This window comes from Nyctereutes procyonoides, unplaced genomic scaffold (genome assembly GCF_905146905.1).
Source record: "Nyctereutes procyonoides isolate TBG_1078 unplaced genomic scaffold, NYPRO_anot_genome, whole genome shotgun sequence".
Classification (NCBI taxonomy): domain Eukaryota; kingdom Metazoa; phylum Chordata; class Mammalia; order Carnivora; family Canidae; genus Nyctereutes; species Nyctereutes procyonoides.
In genome coordinates this window covers 14,481,152-14,497,136 of record NW_026575037.1, presented here as the reverse complement: position 1 = coordinate 14,497,136, position 15,985 = coordinate 14,481,152, and positions in this window count along the sequence as shown.

Genomic DNA, 15,985 nt, shown 5'->3' with positions numbered 1-15,985 from the left:
AAATTGGCTTTCCTACCCTCAGTCCTTTCACACAAGATTTTGTGACTATGGCCATTTGTAGTCCAACTTTTCTCCCTTATCCTTCTTATTTCCAATATTGTCTGACATTAAAAGTCATCTCTTTTAATGAAGCATTTCAAAGTTGATTCTCACTCAATACCACATGCTCAATGAGGAGAAAAAAATTTAAATTGAGTTTTTTTAAAAAAGGATTTTATTTATTTATTTGAGAGAGAGCTAGTGATCCATAGAGATCATAAATTATGGGACGGAGTTGAGGGGGGTGCAGGGGAGAGGGAGCAGCAGACTCCTCCCTGAGCATGGAGCCCTACCTGGCCCAATCTCAGGACTCCAGGATCATGACCTGAGCTGAAGGCGGATGCTTGACTGAAACACCCAGGTGCCCCTAAATTTAAGTCATAAAATTTAAATCCATATTTGACTTTCTAGTATATGTGTGACATTGTGCTATGCACTGAGGATACATAAAGATCGCTAGGTTCTGTGGATTCCCTTAGGAATTCTTGATTCCCCCCCCCCCCAAAAAAAGAGATTGTTCCAGAAATAACTCTGGTGTAGTCAGACAGGGATAAAGTCAGGGAATCTAGTAGTGGAGAGGACAGATCCAGTGCACAGGAATAACTCTCATGAAAATCAAACTTGGAACAAAAGGTAGTGACAGGTGCCAATGAAATGGCCAAGGGAGTGCCACTCTACTTACACCTCACTTCCGCTTCACGTTATCTCATCTGAATCCTCACAACGCACTTGAGATGCAGGAAGGTATCTCTTTTTCTTTTTATTTTTTTAATGAGTGAGAAATTCAAACTCAGGAAAATTAACTCACCTCTCTAGAGTTCAGAGTAGTGAGTGGGAGAACCGAGATCGATTTCTAAATTCGGTAAATTTTGCACACACCAAGTGACTGGACACAGATTGTAGAGTCCAGAGGTGGAAAAGCACAAGTCTGAGAGACAAGCTCTTGGTATGGTTTCTATTTTTAAAGAAATTTTGGTTGATTAATGTGTGGTGTGGGGGTGTTGGGGGTGAAAACACCTACATCACCAGTTTCATGGATTAACCAACAGGTGGCACCAGGTCCCAACGCAACTGTTTTCTTCCTGAAGTCACAGACCGGACCACTGACTCCCTGAAGGCTTACCAATTAATTAGGTGGTTTAAAGTAGGACTCCTAACCCTGCTTTCTGAGATAGAGTCTGCTTGCTTACACACCTCGGATCAATAATTGAGAAATATAAAGCAGGAAGTGGAAGGCTAGAGGGTTTTGGAACATCCATTCTGCCATTTAGAGCTGAGTCTTGTAGACAAGCAACTGAGTCCCTTTCAACTCTGGCCCCTACCTCTGAAGTGAGGTGACCATGTGAACCTTTCACAGTGATTTTTGTGAAGATTCGTCTTAATGTAAATACATAATAGCTGTTCAGCAAATGGTAGTTATATTTATTTATATCTAAAAAAGAGGTAAGGAAATCATGAATAAACCTTCATATAACTCCTACCCATTTGTTGTTGGAAAGATGTGCCCAGGTCATTAGTCTGGTGTCTACTACTGGTGGGGTATTAATTCATGTAACTGTTCAAAGTGGAAGAGGGCTCTTTCATGAAGATTGGGCAAAGCGGAGAGGATTAAGTGGTAGAAAGGAAGGAGAGATGGTCTTTGGTTTTGCTATGTGGGCTTTGATTGTTTTTCTCAGAGACAACATTATTTTTTCAACAGTCTCAAAGGTAGTGGACTAATACATACTTATTAAATACATAACTGAGTACTCTACGGTATTGAAATATAAGATATAGATCTTCACTTCTCAAAATTTATAGTTCAATAAGGGAGAAAGGACTAATTTCCATGAAACAATGGAAAATACTAGGTCATAATTATGCGTACAGTTAATTGCTAAATGATATGTGTGTGTAGGATTAAAGATAGTTTTTAATTTCCTGCTCATAATCAGACTCTGCTCATTTCTGTGATGTTTGGAATGTGATTTCATGTTTGGAGGGTAATTTCTGGGGAATTGTAGCCAAGTTCTCAATGTACTACCTAAAGGACAACAATAAATGAAATCCAGAACGGTCAAAGGTCAAGGGCCCCTAACAATAGATCTGTTTGGTTTTTTTTTCTTCTTTTGAGAGAGAGAGAGGGGAGAGAGAAGGTGTGAGGGGGGATGGGCGGTAGGGGAGGGGCAGAGGGAGAGAGTGAGAGAGAATCTTAAGTGGGCACCGCTCCAGCGCGGAGCCTGATCTCACGACCTTGAGATCAAGACCTGAGCTGAGGGGGGAGGGGCCAGATGGCGGAAGAGCAGGGTCCCCAGGTCACCTGTCCCCACCAAATTACCTAGATAACCTTCAAACCATCCTGAAAATTTACGAATTCGGCCTGAGATGTAAAGAGAGACCAGCTGGAACGCTACAGTGAGAAGAGTCCGCGCTTCTATCAAGGTAGGAAGACGGGGAAAAAGAAATAAAGAAACAAAAGGCCTCCGAGGGGGAGGGGCCCGCGAGGAGCCGGGCTGAGGCCGGGGCGAGGGTCCCCAGGACAGGAGAGCCCCGTCCCGGAGGAGCAGGAGCTGCACCAACCTTCCCGGGCGGAAAGGGGCTCGCAGGGAGTTGGAGCAGGACCCAGGAGGGCGGGGATGCCCTCGGGCTCCCGGGGACACTAACAGACACCTGCGCCCCGGGAGAGTGCGCCGAGCTCCCTAAGGGCTGCAGCGCGCGCGGTGGGACCGGAGCAGCTCGGAGGGGCTCGGGCGGCGGCTCCGCGGAGGGGGCTGCGGGGCGGGAGCGCGAATCCACCAGCGCAGGCCCCGGAGCACAGGGCGCCGGGACACAGCCCAGGATCCGGCCTCCCCCGGGAGGGGCCGGGAGGGCCCAGGACAGCGAGGACGCTCCTGCCCCAGCTGAGCAGATCAGCGGCCCCGCCCCGGAGCCTCCAGGCCCTGCGGACAGGACGGAGAGCCCTGGAGTTACTGCGGGGGCTGACTCCAGGGCTCCAGAGCTGCCGTAACCACTGTGGCTGTTCCTCCTGGGGCCTCACGGGGTGAACAACCCATTGAGCCCTGCAGCAGGAGGGGGCAGAGCAGCTCCCCCAAGTGCTAACACCTGAGAATCAGCACGGCAGGCCCCTCCCCCAGAAGACCAGCTGGACGGACCAGTTCCAGGGGAAGTCAAGGGACTTAAAGTCTACAGATTCAGAAGATACTCCCCCGTGGTTTTTGTTTTTTTTCTTTTTTTTTCTTTTTGATTTCTGATTGCTTCCCCCACCCCCCCTTTTTTTACCTTTATTTCTTTTTCTTTCTCTTTTTCTTCTCTTTTTTCCTTTTTTTCTTCTTTTTATTTTTTCTTTTTCTCTTTTCTTTCCTTCTCTTTCTCTCCTTTTCCCAATACAACTTGTTTTTGGCCACTCTGCACTGAGCAAAATGACTAGAAGGAAAACCTCACCTCAAAAGAAAGAATCAGAAACAGCCCTCTCTCCCACAGAGTTACAAAATCTGGATTACAATTCAATGTCAGAAAGCCAATTCAGAAGCACTATTATACAGCTACTGGTGGCTCTAGAAAAAAGCATTAAGGATTCATGAGACTTCATGACTGCAGAATTTAGATCCAATCAGGCAGAAATTAAAAATCAATTGAATGAGATGCAATCCAAACTAGAAGTCCTAACGACGAGGGTTAACGAGGTGGAAGAACGAGTGAGTGACATAGAAGACAAGTTAATGGCAAAGAAGGAAACTGAGGAAAAAAGAGATACACAATTAAAGAACCATGAAGACAGATTAAGGGAAATGAACGACACTCTAAGGAAGAAAAACCTACGTTTAATTGGGGTTCCCGAGGGCGCCGAAAGGGACAGAGGGCCAGAATATGTATTTGAACAAATCCTAGCTGAAAACTTTCCCAATCTGGGAAGGGAAACAGGCATTCAGATCCAGGAAATAGAGAGATCCCCCCCTAAAATCAATAAAAACCGTTCAACACCTCGACATCTAATAGTGAAGCTTGCAAATTCCAAAGATAAAGAGAAGATCCTTAAAGCAGCAAGAGACAAGAAGTCCCTGACTTTCATGGGGAGGAATATTAGGGTAACAGCAGACCTCTCCACAGAGACCTGGCAGGCCAGAAAGGGCTGGCAGGATATATTCAGGGTCCTAAATGAGAAGAACATGCAACCAAGAATACTTTATCCAGCAAGGCTCTCATTCAAAAATGGAAGGAGAGATAAAGAGCTTCCAAGACAGGCAGGAACTGAAAGAATATGTGACCTCCAAACCAGCTCTGCAAGAAATTTTAAGGGGGACTCTTAAAACTCCCCTTTAAGAAGAAGTTCAGTGGAACAATCCACAAAAACAAGGACTAAATAGATATCATGATGACACTAAACTCATATCTGTCAATAGTAACTCTGAACGTGAACGGGCTCAATGACCCCATCAAAAGGCGCAGGGTTTCAGACTGGATAAAAAAGCAGGACCCATCTATTTGCTGTCTACAAGAGACTCATTTTAGACAGAAGGACACCTACAACCTGAAAATAAAAGGTTGGAGAACCATTTACCATTCAAATGGTTCTCAAAAGAAAGCAGGGGTAGCCATCCTTATATCAGATAAACTAAAATTTACCCCAAAGACTGTAGTGAGAGATGAAGAGGGACACTATATCATACTTAAAGGATCTATCCAGGGAATCCCTGGGTGGCGCAGTGGTTTGGCGCCTGCCTTTGGCCCGGGGCGCCATCCTGGAGACCCAGGATCGAGTCCCACGTTGGTCTCCCGGTGCATGGAGCCTGCTTGTCCCTCTGCCTGTGTCTCTGCCTCTCTCTCTCTCTGTGTGTGTGACTATCATAAATAAAAAATAAAATAAAATAAAATAAAATAAAATAAAATAAATAAAGGATCTATCCAACAAGAGGACTTAACAATCCTCAATATATATGCCCCAAATGTGGGAGCTGCCAAATACTTAAACCAATTATTAACCAAAGTGAAGAAATACTTAGATAATAATACACTTATACTTGGTGACTTCAATCTAGCTCTTTCTACCCTCGATAGGTCTTCTAAGCACAACATCTCCAAAGAAACGAGAGCTTTAAATGATACACTGGACCAGATGGATTTCACAGATATCTACAGAACTTTACATCCAAACTCAACTGAATACACATTCTTCTCAAGTGCGCATGGAACATTCTCCAGAATAGACCACATACTGGGTCACAAATCGGGTCTGAACCAATACCAAAAGATTGGGATCGTCCCCTGCATATTCTCAGACCATAACGCCTTGAAATTAGAACTAAATCACAACAAGAAGTTTGGAAGGACCTCAAACACGTGGAGGTTAAGGACCATCCTGCTAAAAGATAAAAGGGTCAACCAGGAAATTAAGGAAGAATTAAAAAGATTCATGGAAACTAATGAGAATGAAGATACAACTGTTCAAAATCTTTGGGATGCAGCAAAAGCAGTCCTGAGGGGGAAATACATCACAATACAAGCATCCATTCAAAAACTGGAAAGAACTCAAATACAAAAGCTAACCTTACACATAAAGGAGCTAGAGAAAAAACAGCAAATGGACCCGACGCCCAGCAGAAGAAGAGAGTTAATTAAAATTCGAGCAGAACTCAACGAAATTGAGACCAGAAGAACTGTGGAACAGATCAATAGAACCAGGAGTTGGTTCTTTGAAAGAATTAATAAAATAGATAAACCATTAGCCAACCTTATTAAAAAGAAGAGAGAGAAGACTCAAATTAATAAAATCATGAATGAGAAAGGAGAGATCACTACCAACACCAAGGAAATACAAACGATTTTAAAAACATATTATGAACAGCTCTACGCCAATAAATTAGGCAATTTAGAAGAAATGGACGCATTCCTGGAAAGCCACAAACTACCAAAACTGGAACAGGAAGAAATAGAAAACCTGAACAGGCCAATAACCAGGGAGGAACTTGAAGCAGTCATCAAAAACCTCCCAAGACACAGGAGTCCAGGGCCAGATGGCTTCCCAGGGGAATTCTATGAAACGTTTAAAGAAGAAATCATACCTATTCTACTAAAGCTGTTTGGAAAGATAGAAAGAGATGGAGTACTTCCAAACTCGTTCTATGAGGCCAGCATCACCTTAATTCCAAAACCAGACAAAGACCCCACCAAAAAGGAGAATTACAGACCAATATCCCTGATGAACATGGATGCAAAAATTCTCAACAAGATACTAGCCAATAGGATCCAACAACACATTAAGAAAATTATTCACCATGACCAAGTAGGATTTATCCCCAGGACACAAGGCTGGTTCAACACTCGTAAAACAATCAATGTGATTCATCCTATCAGCAAGAGAAAAACCAAGAACCATATGATCCTCTCATTAGATGCAGAGAAAGCATTTGACAAAATACAGCATCCATTCCTGATCAAAACTCTTCAGAGTGTAGGGATAGAGGGAACTTTCCTCGACATCTTAAAAGCCATCTACAAAAAGCCCACAGCAAATATCATTCTCAATGGGGAAGCACTGGGAGCCTTTCCCCTAAGATCAGGAACAAGACAGGGAAGTCCACTCTCACCACTGCTATTTAACATAGTACTGGAAGCCCTAGCCTCAGCAATCAGACAACAAAAAGACATTAAAGGCATTCAAATTGGCAAAGAAGAAGTCAAACTCTCCCTCTTCGCCAATGACATGATACTCTACATAGAAAACCCAAAAGCCTCCACCCCAAGATTGCTAGAACTCATACAGCAATTTGGTAGCGTGGCAGGATACAAAATCAATGCCCAGAAATCAATGGCATTTCTATACACTAACAATGAGACTGAAGAAAGAGAAATTAAGGAGTCAATCCCATTTACAATTGCACCCAAAAGCATAAGATACCTAGGAATAAACCTAACCAAAGAGGTAAAGGATCTATACCCTAAAAACTATAGAACACTTCTGAAAGAATTTGAGGAAGACACAAAGAGATGGAAAAATATTCCATGCTCATGGATTGGCAGAATTAATATTGTGAAAATGTCAATGTTACCCAGGGCAATTTACACGTTTAATGCAATCCCTATCAAAATACCATGGACTTTCTTCGGAGAGTGAGAACAACTTATTTTAAGATTTGTGTGGAGTCAGAAAAGACCTCGAATAGCCAGGGGAATTTTAAAAAAGAAAACCATATCTGGGGGCATCACAATGCCAGATTTCAGGTTGTACTACAAAGCTGTGGTCATCAAGACAGTGTGGTGCTGGCACAAAAACAGACACATAGATCAATGGAACAGAATAGAGAACCCAGAAGTGGACCCTGAACTTTATGGTCAACTAATATTCGATAAAGGAGGAAAGACTATCCACTGGAAGAAAGACAGTCTCTTCAATAAATGGTGCTGGGAAAATTGGACATCCACATGCAGAAGAATGAAACTAGACCACTCTCTTGCACCATACACAAAGATAAACTCAAAATGGATGAAAGATCTAAATGTGAGACAAGATTCCATCAAAATCCTAGAGGAGAACTCAGGCAACACCCTTTTTGAACTTGGCCACAGTAACTTCTTGCAAGATACATCCACGAAGGCAAAAGAAACAAAAGCAAAAATGAACTATTGGGACTTCATCTAGATAAGAAGCTTTTGCACAGCAAATGATACAGTCAACAAAACTAAAAGACAACCTACAGAATGGGAGAAGATATTTGCAAATGACCTATCAGATAAAGGGCTACTTTCCAAGATCTATAAAGAACTTATTAAACTCAACAGCAAAGAAACAAACAATCCAATCATGAAATGGGCAAAAGACATGAAGAGAAATCTCACAGAGGAAGACATAGACATGGCCAACATGCACATGAGAAAATGCTCTGCATCACTTGCCATTAGGGAAATACAAATCAAAACCACAATGAGATACCACCTCACACCAGTGAGAATGGGGAAAATTAACAAGGCAGGAAACCACAAATGTTGGAGAGGATGCGGAGAAAAGGGAACCCACTTGCACTGTTGGTGGGAATGTGAACTGGTGCAGCCACTCTGGAAAACTGTGTGGAGGTTCCTCGAAGAGTTAAAAATATACCTGCCCTACGACCCAGCAATTGCACTGTTAGGGATTTACCCCAAAGATTCAGATGCAATGAAACGCCGGGACACCTGCACCCCGATGTTTCTAGCAGCCATGTCCACAATAGCCAAACTGTGGAAGGAGCCTCGGTGTCCATCGAAAGATGAATGGATAAAGAAGATGTGGTCTATGTATACAATGGAATATTACTCAGCCATTAGAAACGACAAATACCCACCATTGCTTGAACGTGGATGGAACTGGAGGGTATTATGCTGAGTGAAGTAAGTCAATCGGAGAAGGACAAACAGTGTATGTTCTCATTCATTTGGGGAATATGAATAATAGTGAAAGGAAATATAAGGGAAGGGAGAAGAAATGTGTGGGAAATATCAGAAAGGGAGACAGAACATAAAGACTCCTAACTCTGGGAAACGAACTAGGGGTGGTGGAAGGGGAGGAGGGCAGGGGGTGGGGGTGAATGGGTGACAGCACTGAGGGGGACACTTGACGGAATGAGCATTGGGTGTTATTCTGTATGTTGGTAAATTGAACACCAATAAAAATTAATTTATTAAAAAAAAAAAGACCTGAGCTGAAATCAAGAGTCAAGCACTTCACCAAATAAGCTACCCAGGTGCCCCTTTTTTCTTTTTCATTTTCTTTTCTTTTTTTTCTTTTCTTTTCTTCTTTTCTTTTCTTTTCTTATTTTCTTTTTCTTTTCTTTTCTTTTCTTTCTTTTTCTTTCTTTCTTTTCTCTTTCTTTCTTTTTTCTTTCTTTCTTTAACAATCTATCTGCTTTCATTCAACAGGGCAGACCATCCTCAATAAGTCAGTGGAGTCATGTGAACCTGCTAGTTCAGCTCTTCCAGGTTGAAAAATAAGAGGGATGTCAGGTTGCCTAAGAAAAAGGCTTATTATAATAAAGTAAAGAATAGGAACTAAACAATGGGAAACTTTCTCAGAAGGCCTCATGCAGCCTGGAAACTTGTTCAATTACAACATGGTTCATACAGTCTTGTTCCTTTTATGCTTCCTCAAAGGCAGAAGGTTTTCGCTTCCTTCTCCTGGTGCACAGGTGTTCCTTCTGATATTAAAAAAGGTGTTCCCTTCCTTTTTTTTTCTCTTTTAATATCAGAATTTCTGCTAACTTATGGCTTATATTCATGGTTTCTGTTAGCTTCTGAATAGCTTCTTTTTACCACTTTTCTCTGTGTGTCTCCTTCCTTCCTTCCCACAGCCATCTGGCTAATGACTCTTGCTGTTGAATAGAGGATTTGATTATGTTATACATGCACCACGGACTAAACATGCTCCTGGTCACCCAATAAGCTTCTGGGTGTGCAAGAAATAAGAAATTAATGTTTTGACTGAAGTTCCCTACACAAGTTATGGGAACTGTGCCCATGGTGTATTAGTTTTCTATTTCCACTGTAATAAATTACCACAGACTTAGTGGCTTAAAGCAGCACAAACTTATTATTTCATAGTTCTGTAGGTTGGAAGTTTTGTAAAGGTATCACTGGACTAAAATATGGATGTTGGCAGGGCTGTGTTCCTTTTTGGAGCTCCATGAGAGGTTCTGTTTTCAGGATCATTTAGGGTTTTGGCAGAACTCAGGTCCTTGTGACTGAAGGATTAAGCGTTCTTTATTTAATTAATTTATTTTTCTGCTGACTGTCAGCAGAGGGCCCAGCTTCTAGAGGCCACCTGTGTTCCTTGGCTCATGGCCCCTTCCTCCATCTTCAGAGCCAGCAAGAGTATATCAAGTCCATCTCAAGCTCCCAATCTCTCCTGTTTCTTCTTCTGTCTTCCCATCTCCTTTACAAATCCTTCTGCCTTTCTCTTCTCCTTGTAATACTCATGTGATTAGATTGAATCCACTGGAATAATCTAGGATAATCCTGCCTTCTGAAAGTCTGTAACATAAATCACATCTGTGAAATCCCTTTTGCCAGATAAAGTAATACATTCACAGGTTCCAGGATTGAGGCATGGACATCTTTGGGTGCCATTATTCTGTTTCCCATACCATTTATTGACTTGTACTTGTCTTGGCCAGGACAAATATAAATCCTTCAGAATCTATCTCACTTTTTATATTCTCCTGCAGCCTTCTTCAATATTCTTGGCAATACTGATTTTTTTCTTCCTTTGGCTTTCTATAGCACTTACTGGTTCTACCATATTTTGTCCCATGGTTTTGTCGTACTCTTGATGGTTCTTGCTAATCTCTTTTGTCATTTCCTCAGTGATATTGTGAATGCTTGAGGAAATTCATGCATCTTTTGTATTCCTCACAGCGTTCATCCAGTGCTGGGCACATAGAAGCTGTTCAATAAATATTTAAAATGTTATATAAGTAGCAGACTTTGGGGGAAGGAAGCCTAATGGAGGATCTGTCCCTGGGAAGATAATCACTTAATTGGTCACTAAAGCAGGGATGCCAAAAATTCTTTTAATATGCTTTCTAATCCCTTCTCTTATTCTGGCAGCCAGAGTTGATTAGAATTTGTCATTCCAGCAAGATCTTTCAAAAAATATATAGAGAGGCTCTGCTCCTTTCATGAAAGAGAGCTTCAGTGGACAATTCAGGCATGGTTAGAATTTAGGAAACTCCTTGTGGAAAAAGATCACATAACATATCATAATTATGCTAAATTCAAGACTTCTATAAAGATAAGAGAATAGAATGCTATAATGTTCAGAGTCAGATTTGATGCCTAGATTCCATTACTTCTCTTATCTTCAGAAGTGCAAAGAGTATGTCCATAGAGACAAGACCAGAGATACAAATATATATGTTATAAAGGACCAGACAAGAGTTCATTAATCTGTTTCTAAAAACAGTGCTTTTTAGTAAGGACCAAACTGAAAATGCCCATTGAGGAGCGATCTTGGGATCCATACTAGCCTAGCTTACCCACTTACCTGCAGACTGAAGGCTGCGGGAGGGCAGGCATGCTGAGCGGATCTCTCTTTGCTTACTGCATGAAGGATGAAACCAGGTTGTTTTTTCTTTTCTTAATAGATATCTGAGGCAGGCATCCCATAGTGAGTGAGATATGAAGGAACCTGTCTTGATTTTGAGAACCTCACTGGTTATATGGCCTGGTCTTATTAGTCACTCTGTGATTTCAACATTCAGAGAAGATAGTCCTCCTCCTAAAGAAACAGAGGGAAATGGGGAGAGACTGAAAATGTTATTCCCACTGCTCCTTCCTGGGAAGTAGAACAAGAGACCCCTGTCTTCTGTGGACGTGTAAAGGCAGGGGACAAATACTAACCCATCTCCTCCCTTCCAGAAACTAGTCTTCATTGTCAGTCGCCACACTGGGCTCTTCTACACACATTTCCTCATTAATCCTCACCTTGATCTTGAGAGTGGACATTAATGTCATGCTCTTTGATCTCCAGAGGTTGTTGCCTCTCTTCTCCCTCAGGAGAGTCCTCTGACATGGGTTTCTGATGCCAGTGGGCCATTGATTTGGGGTGGGAGTTTTTCTGAGCAAATAATACAGGTCAAACTACATCTTCCATGTAGTTCTATTCTGCTTTTGTAGTTGCCTTTGCTTTGTTCTTTTGGAACCTCTTTATCCATAGAATATCTTCTCTTTTGAATACTGTGTCTCCTGTATAGCAAGAAGGTAAGAGATGCTTCTTCCTTCCCAACATCTTTCTTCGAAAACTTACAGATTTTAGGTTTACAGACGAGTGGTGACAGCATCACTAATGTACATCTACCTTTTACCCATCTTCGCCTGATGTCAATAACTTGTATAACTGTAGTACAGGCATCAAAACCAAGGACCAAAACTGAGAAATGAACATGGGTACAATTCTATTCACTCAGCCACAAAGGGGGTAGTTCAAATTTCACGAGGTATCTCCTCCTCGAAAGAACCTTTTCCTGTTCCGGGATCTTACAAGGACCTCTCCTGCACTTTGTTACTCTGTCTCTTCAGTCTCCTCTGCTCTGGGACAGCTCCATGTCATTTTTTTTTAATTTTTTATTTATTTATTTATTTATGATAGTCACAGAGAGAGAGAGGCAGAGACACAGGCAGAGGGAGAAGCAGGCTCCATACACAGGGAGCCTGACGTGGGATTCGATCCCGGGTCTCCAGGATCGCGCCCCGGGCCAAAGGCAGGCGCCAAACCGCTGCGCCACCCAGGGATCCCCTCCATGTCATTTCTAAGTCTTTTCTGTCTTTGACACTTGGGATGAGTGTCAGTCAATTTTGCAAACTGTCTTTCAATTTGGGTTTGTCTGATGATTAGATTGAGGTTATGTAATTTTTTACTAACATACCACAGAAGACCCACTGCATCCTGACTTGTCAGCACCATCATATTAGGAGGTAAATGTGATCTATTGCTGGTGATGTTAATTTCTATCATTTGGTTAAGGTGGTGTCTGCTAGATTTTCACTGTCAGGTCATTATTTTGACATTTGAAACTGGTAAATATAGTGGGGGAGATACTTTGAGAGTATAGTAATATTCACCTTTTCCTCAAGCTTTTGCCCACTGATGTTAAGCATATCTTGGTGGATCTTTTTTTTTTTTTTTAGTTTTTAAAAAGATTTATTGAGAGAGAAAGAGAGAGAGAGAGAGAGAGAGAGAGAGAGAGACTTAGGCAGACTCCACGTTAAGTGCAGAATCTGATGGGCAGGAGGGGGGGCTCCATTCCACAATCCTGAGATCAGGATCTCAGCCAAAACCAAGAGTCAGACCCTTAACTGACTCTGCCACCAAGGCACTCCTCAGTGGATTTTGTCTGTAACAGATATTACTGTGGTGTTTGCCTAATGGTGATTTTTCTAAGTCCCTCTTTACTTTGACATTTTTTTTTTACTTTTACATTTATTAATTGGAATTATTCTGTACAGAGGAGATGTTCCATATCCCAAATTTGTTTATTTATTCAAGTATATATGTCCACAAGAATTCATGGATATTTATTTTATTCTATGGCTTATAACCTATTGTTGTTGTTGTTATTATTATTATTATTTTGCCCAAATGATTCTAGCTTGGACCATTGAGAGATCCTTCCAGCTGGCTCTTGTATCCCTTTGACATACTACTTCTGTTTTGTGCACTTCCTTATTTTCTAGCATTGCAAGATGTTCCAGTCTTGCTATTATTTGCCAGTTCTTTAAGGAGTTTAGTTTCTCTTTTTGGAGAATGGTACTTAGAAGATAAAAATCTGGGTCCTGGATGGGCTCATTGTTACTGTAGCATCATTGCTCCCAGACCCTCTCAGTAGATCCTATATATAGTAACTCACATATACACCCATACATTGATACTTATTTCTATACTCATATATGTACATATGAATATAGTGATATAAATATATATCACTGATTCCAATCCAACACCATGATGTCTTTCTAGCCGTCCCCCTTTCCTTATTTGAAACTTCTTTCTCCCACAAAGAGAAAGCTGGACCTTATTATATATATTATCTTTACTTATTTGTTTAATCCTAGAATACACGTAAAGGATTATAGAATTGCTATCCCATACTCCTGTAAGAAATAGATTTACTACCTAGAATGTAATATTTTTATGTATGGTACGAGATATGAATCTAATTTTATCTTTTCCAAATGACTTGTCAGCACCATGGAGTTGTTCCAGTGCCACTAACTGAGTTGTCCCAGCACCACTTATTAAAAAGTCCATTTTTATTCCATGATTTAAGATGTCACCTTTGAAAAAAATTTAAAAAAAAAAGATGCCACCTTTGTCATATACTGAATGCTCATTTATACTTGCATCTATTTCTGGACTTTTTTAACCTGTTCAGCTGATCAATTTTCTATTCATGTGCCAGTGCCACACTTTTAATTACGGAGGTTTCATAGTGTCTTTCAATGTTTGGTAGAGCTAGTTCCTCCCAGCAGTTTTTCTTTTTCAGTGTTCCCTGGCTATTTTTGCATACTTGTTTTTCCATGTAAATTTTAGTTAACTTATCTAAATAACTGCTTGATAATTTTATTGGGATTGCATTAAATTTATAAATTAACAGAGTAAACTGTCATGTTTAATACCAAGTCCCTTATCCAAGAACAGAGGATGCCTTAACATTAGTTACAATCTACATCTGTTTCTTTCAGGAGGTCTGATATATTTAAAATAATCTGCCCCAGCCTCTTGGTTGTTTACCTTCCTCATCCACTCCCAACACATGTTCTGAGTAATGCTCTTGAAGATCCTTCTCTCTTTCTCTCTGGCTGCCTCAAAGTACCTAACACACATGTAGAGGAGGAAGAAGAAAAGGAGAAGGAGAAAGAGGAGGAGGAGAGAAGAAAAACAGAAAAGAGAAGAGAAGAGGAGAAGAGAAGAAAAGAAAGAGAAGAAAAGAAAAGAAAAAAGAAAGGAAAAGAAAATAAAGGAAAAGAAAAGTAACTTCTTGTTATGGGTTCAAATGTGTCTGCCCACAAAAAAATTCTCATTGATGTGCTAACACTGGGTATAACAGAATGTGATTATATTTGGAAACAGTCTTTGCAGAAGTAATTAAGTTAAAACGAGGTTATTGTTGTGGTCCTAATCCAATATGACTAGTGCCCTTATAAAAAGGGGATATTTGGAAACAGATGCATACTGAGGGAAGATCATGTGAAAACACAGGGAGAAGACAGCCATCTAGAAGCCAATAAGAGAGGAGTCAGGAGAAATGAACCCTACTGACAACTTGATATTGAACTTCTGGCCTCCAGAACACTGAGAAAATAAATTTCTGCTGTTTAAGCCACCTTTATAGTATTTTGTTACGGCAGCTTTAGCAAACTAATATACTTGTCTACGTTTTTTTTTTTACTTATATAAGATATCAGCCATATTAATAGTCATTGTTTCTTTGCAAATTCCACCCTGGAGACAGATTTTTTTTTAGGCCAATTTGAACATGCTTTGAGCCTTGGTATTTCTGTCACTGAATCAACCAATATGCATTGGGTGCAACCAATATTTTCAAGTGATATCTCAGGGGTGCTAGAAATGTGACTTCATTTTTATATGACTCACCTTTATTTCTCTCTTGAGCCTCATTTCTACCAGTGGCAGAAAATTAACCCAGGTAATTCCAGTTTTGATTAAGTATTTCGGATTAAGTGCATTTTGTTTTTGTTTTTTTTCTTCTCAAATGACTTCCTAGAGATTGGTTTGGAAAGAAGCAGTGATCAATCATGATTAGTGGTGGCCACCATGATAAAGTCTCCTTTCATTATTTCTTTCCCAATCCCCTTCACCTTATCTCTCACTCCTGTCTCTTTGTGCTCCCTGAAAAGTAGTAGCAAATAAAGCTTCTCAAGTCTCTGTTTTGTTTTGTTTTGTTTTTTGCAGGCTAAGACAAAGCCTTTGCTTGTCATTATGGACCCCACTTGTTAATGAGCCCAATCCTTGCTCTGTAAATGACAAAATTATCTGAACAGGAGCATTTTTTCATTTATTTTTTCGCTTACTTTAAGATCTGATCTTCTGTAGGACATGTAGGGTTTAGAGTCCTTTCTTTAGAGATGGAGATTCCTGCCCCTGTCCTCAAGACCATTACTTAGGGAACTTCTTGATTCTTTCCAATATCACATTGTTCTCTATCTATATTGCATAACTTAGGTACATGGTGTCCCAGTGACAGCTATCCTTTGCAACTGCAAGCAGTATGATTGTGAATATCCTTGCAAATTTGTGCATTTGTTGAACATTTCTAAACCAAAGTCCAGATTTTCTGTATTGTCTCTCATTGTCTCTATATTCCCATCAGCAATGTGTGAAGGTGACTTGTTTCCCTACAGTTTCACCAACACTGAGGCCTATCACACTTTTTGATATTTGACAATCTGGGAGATAAAAAAATTGCACCTAATTTTGGCTTAA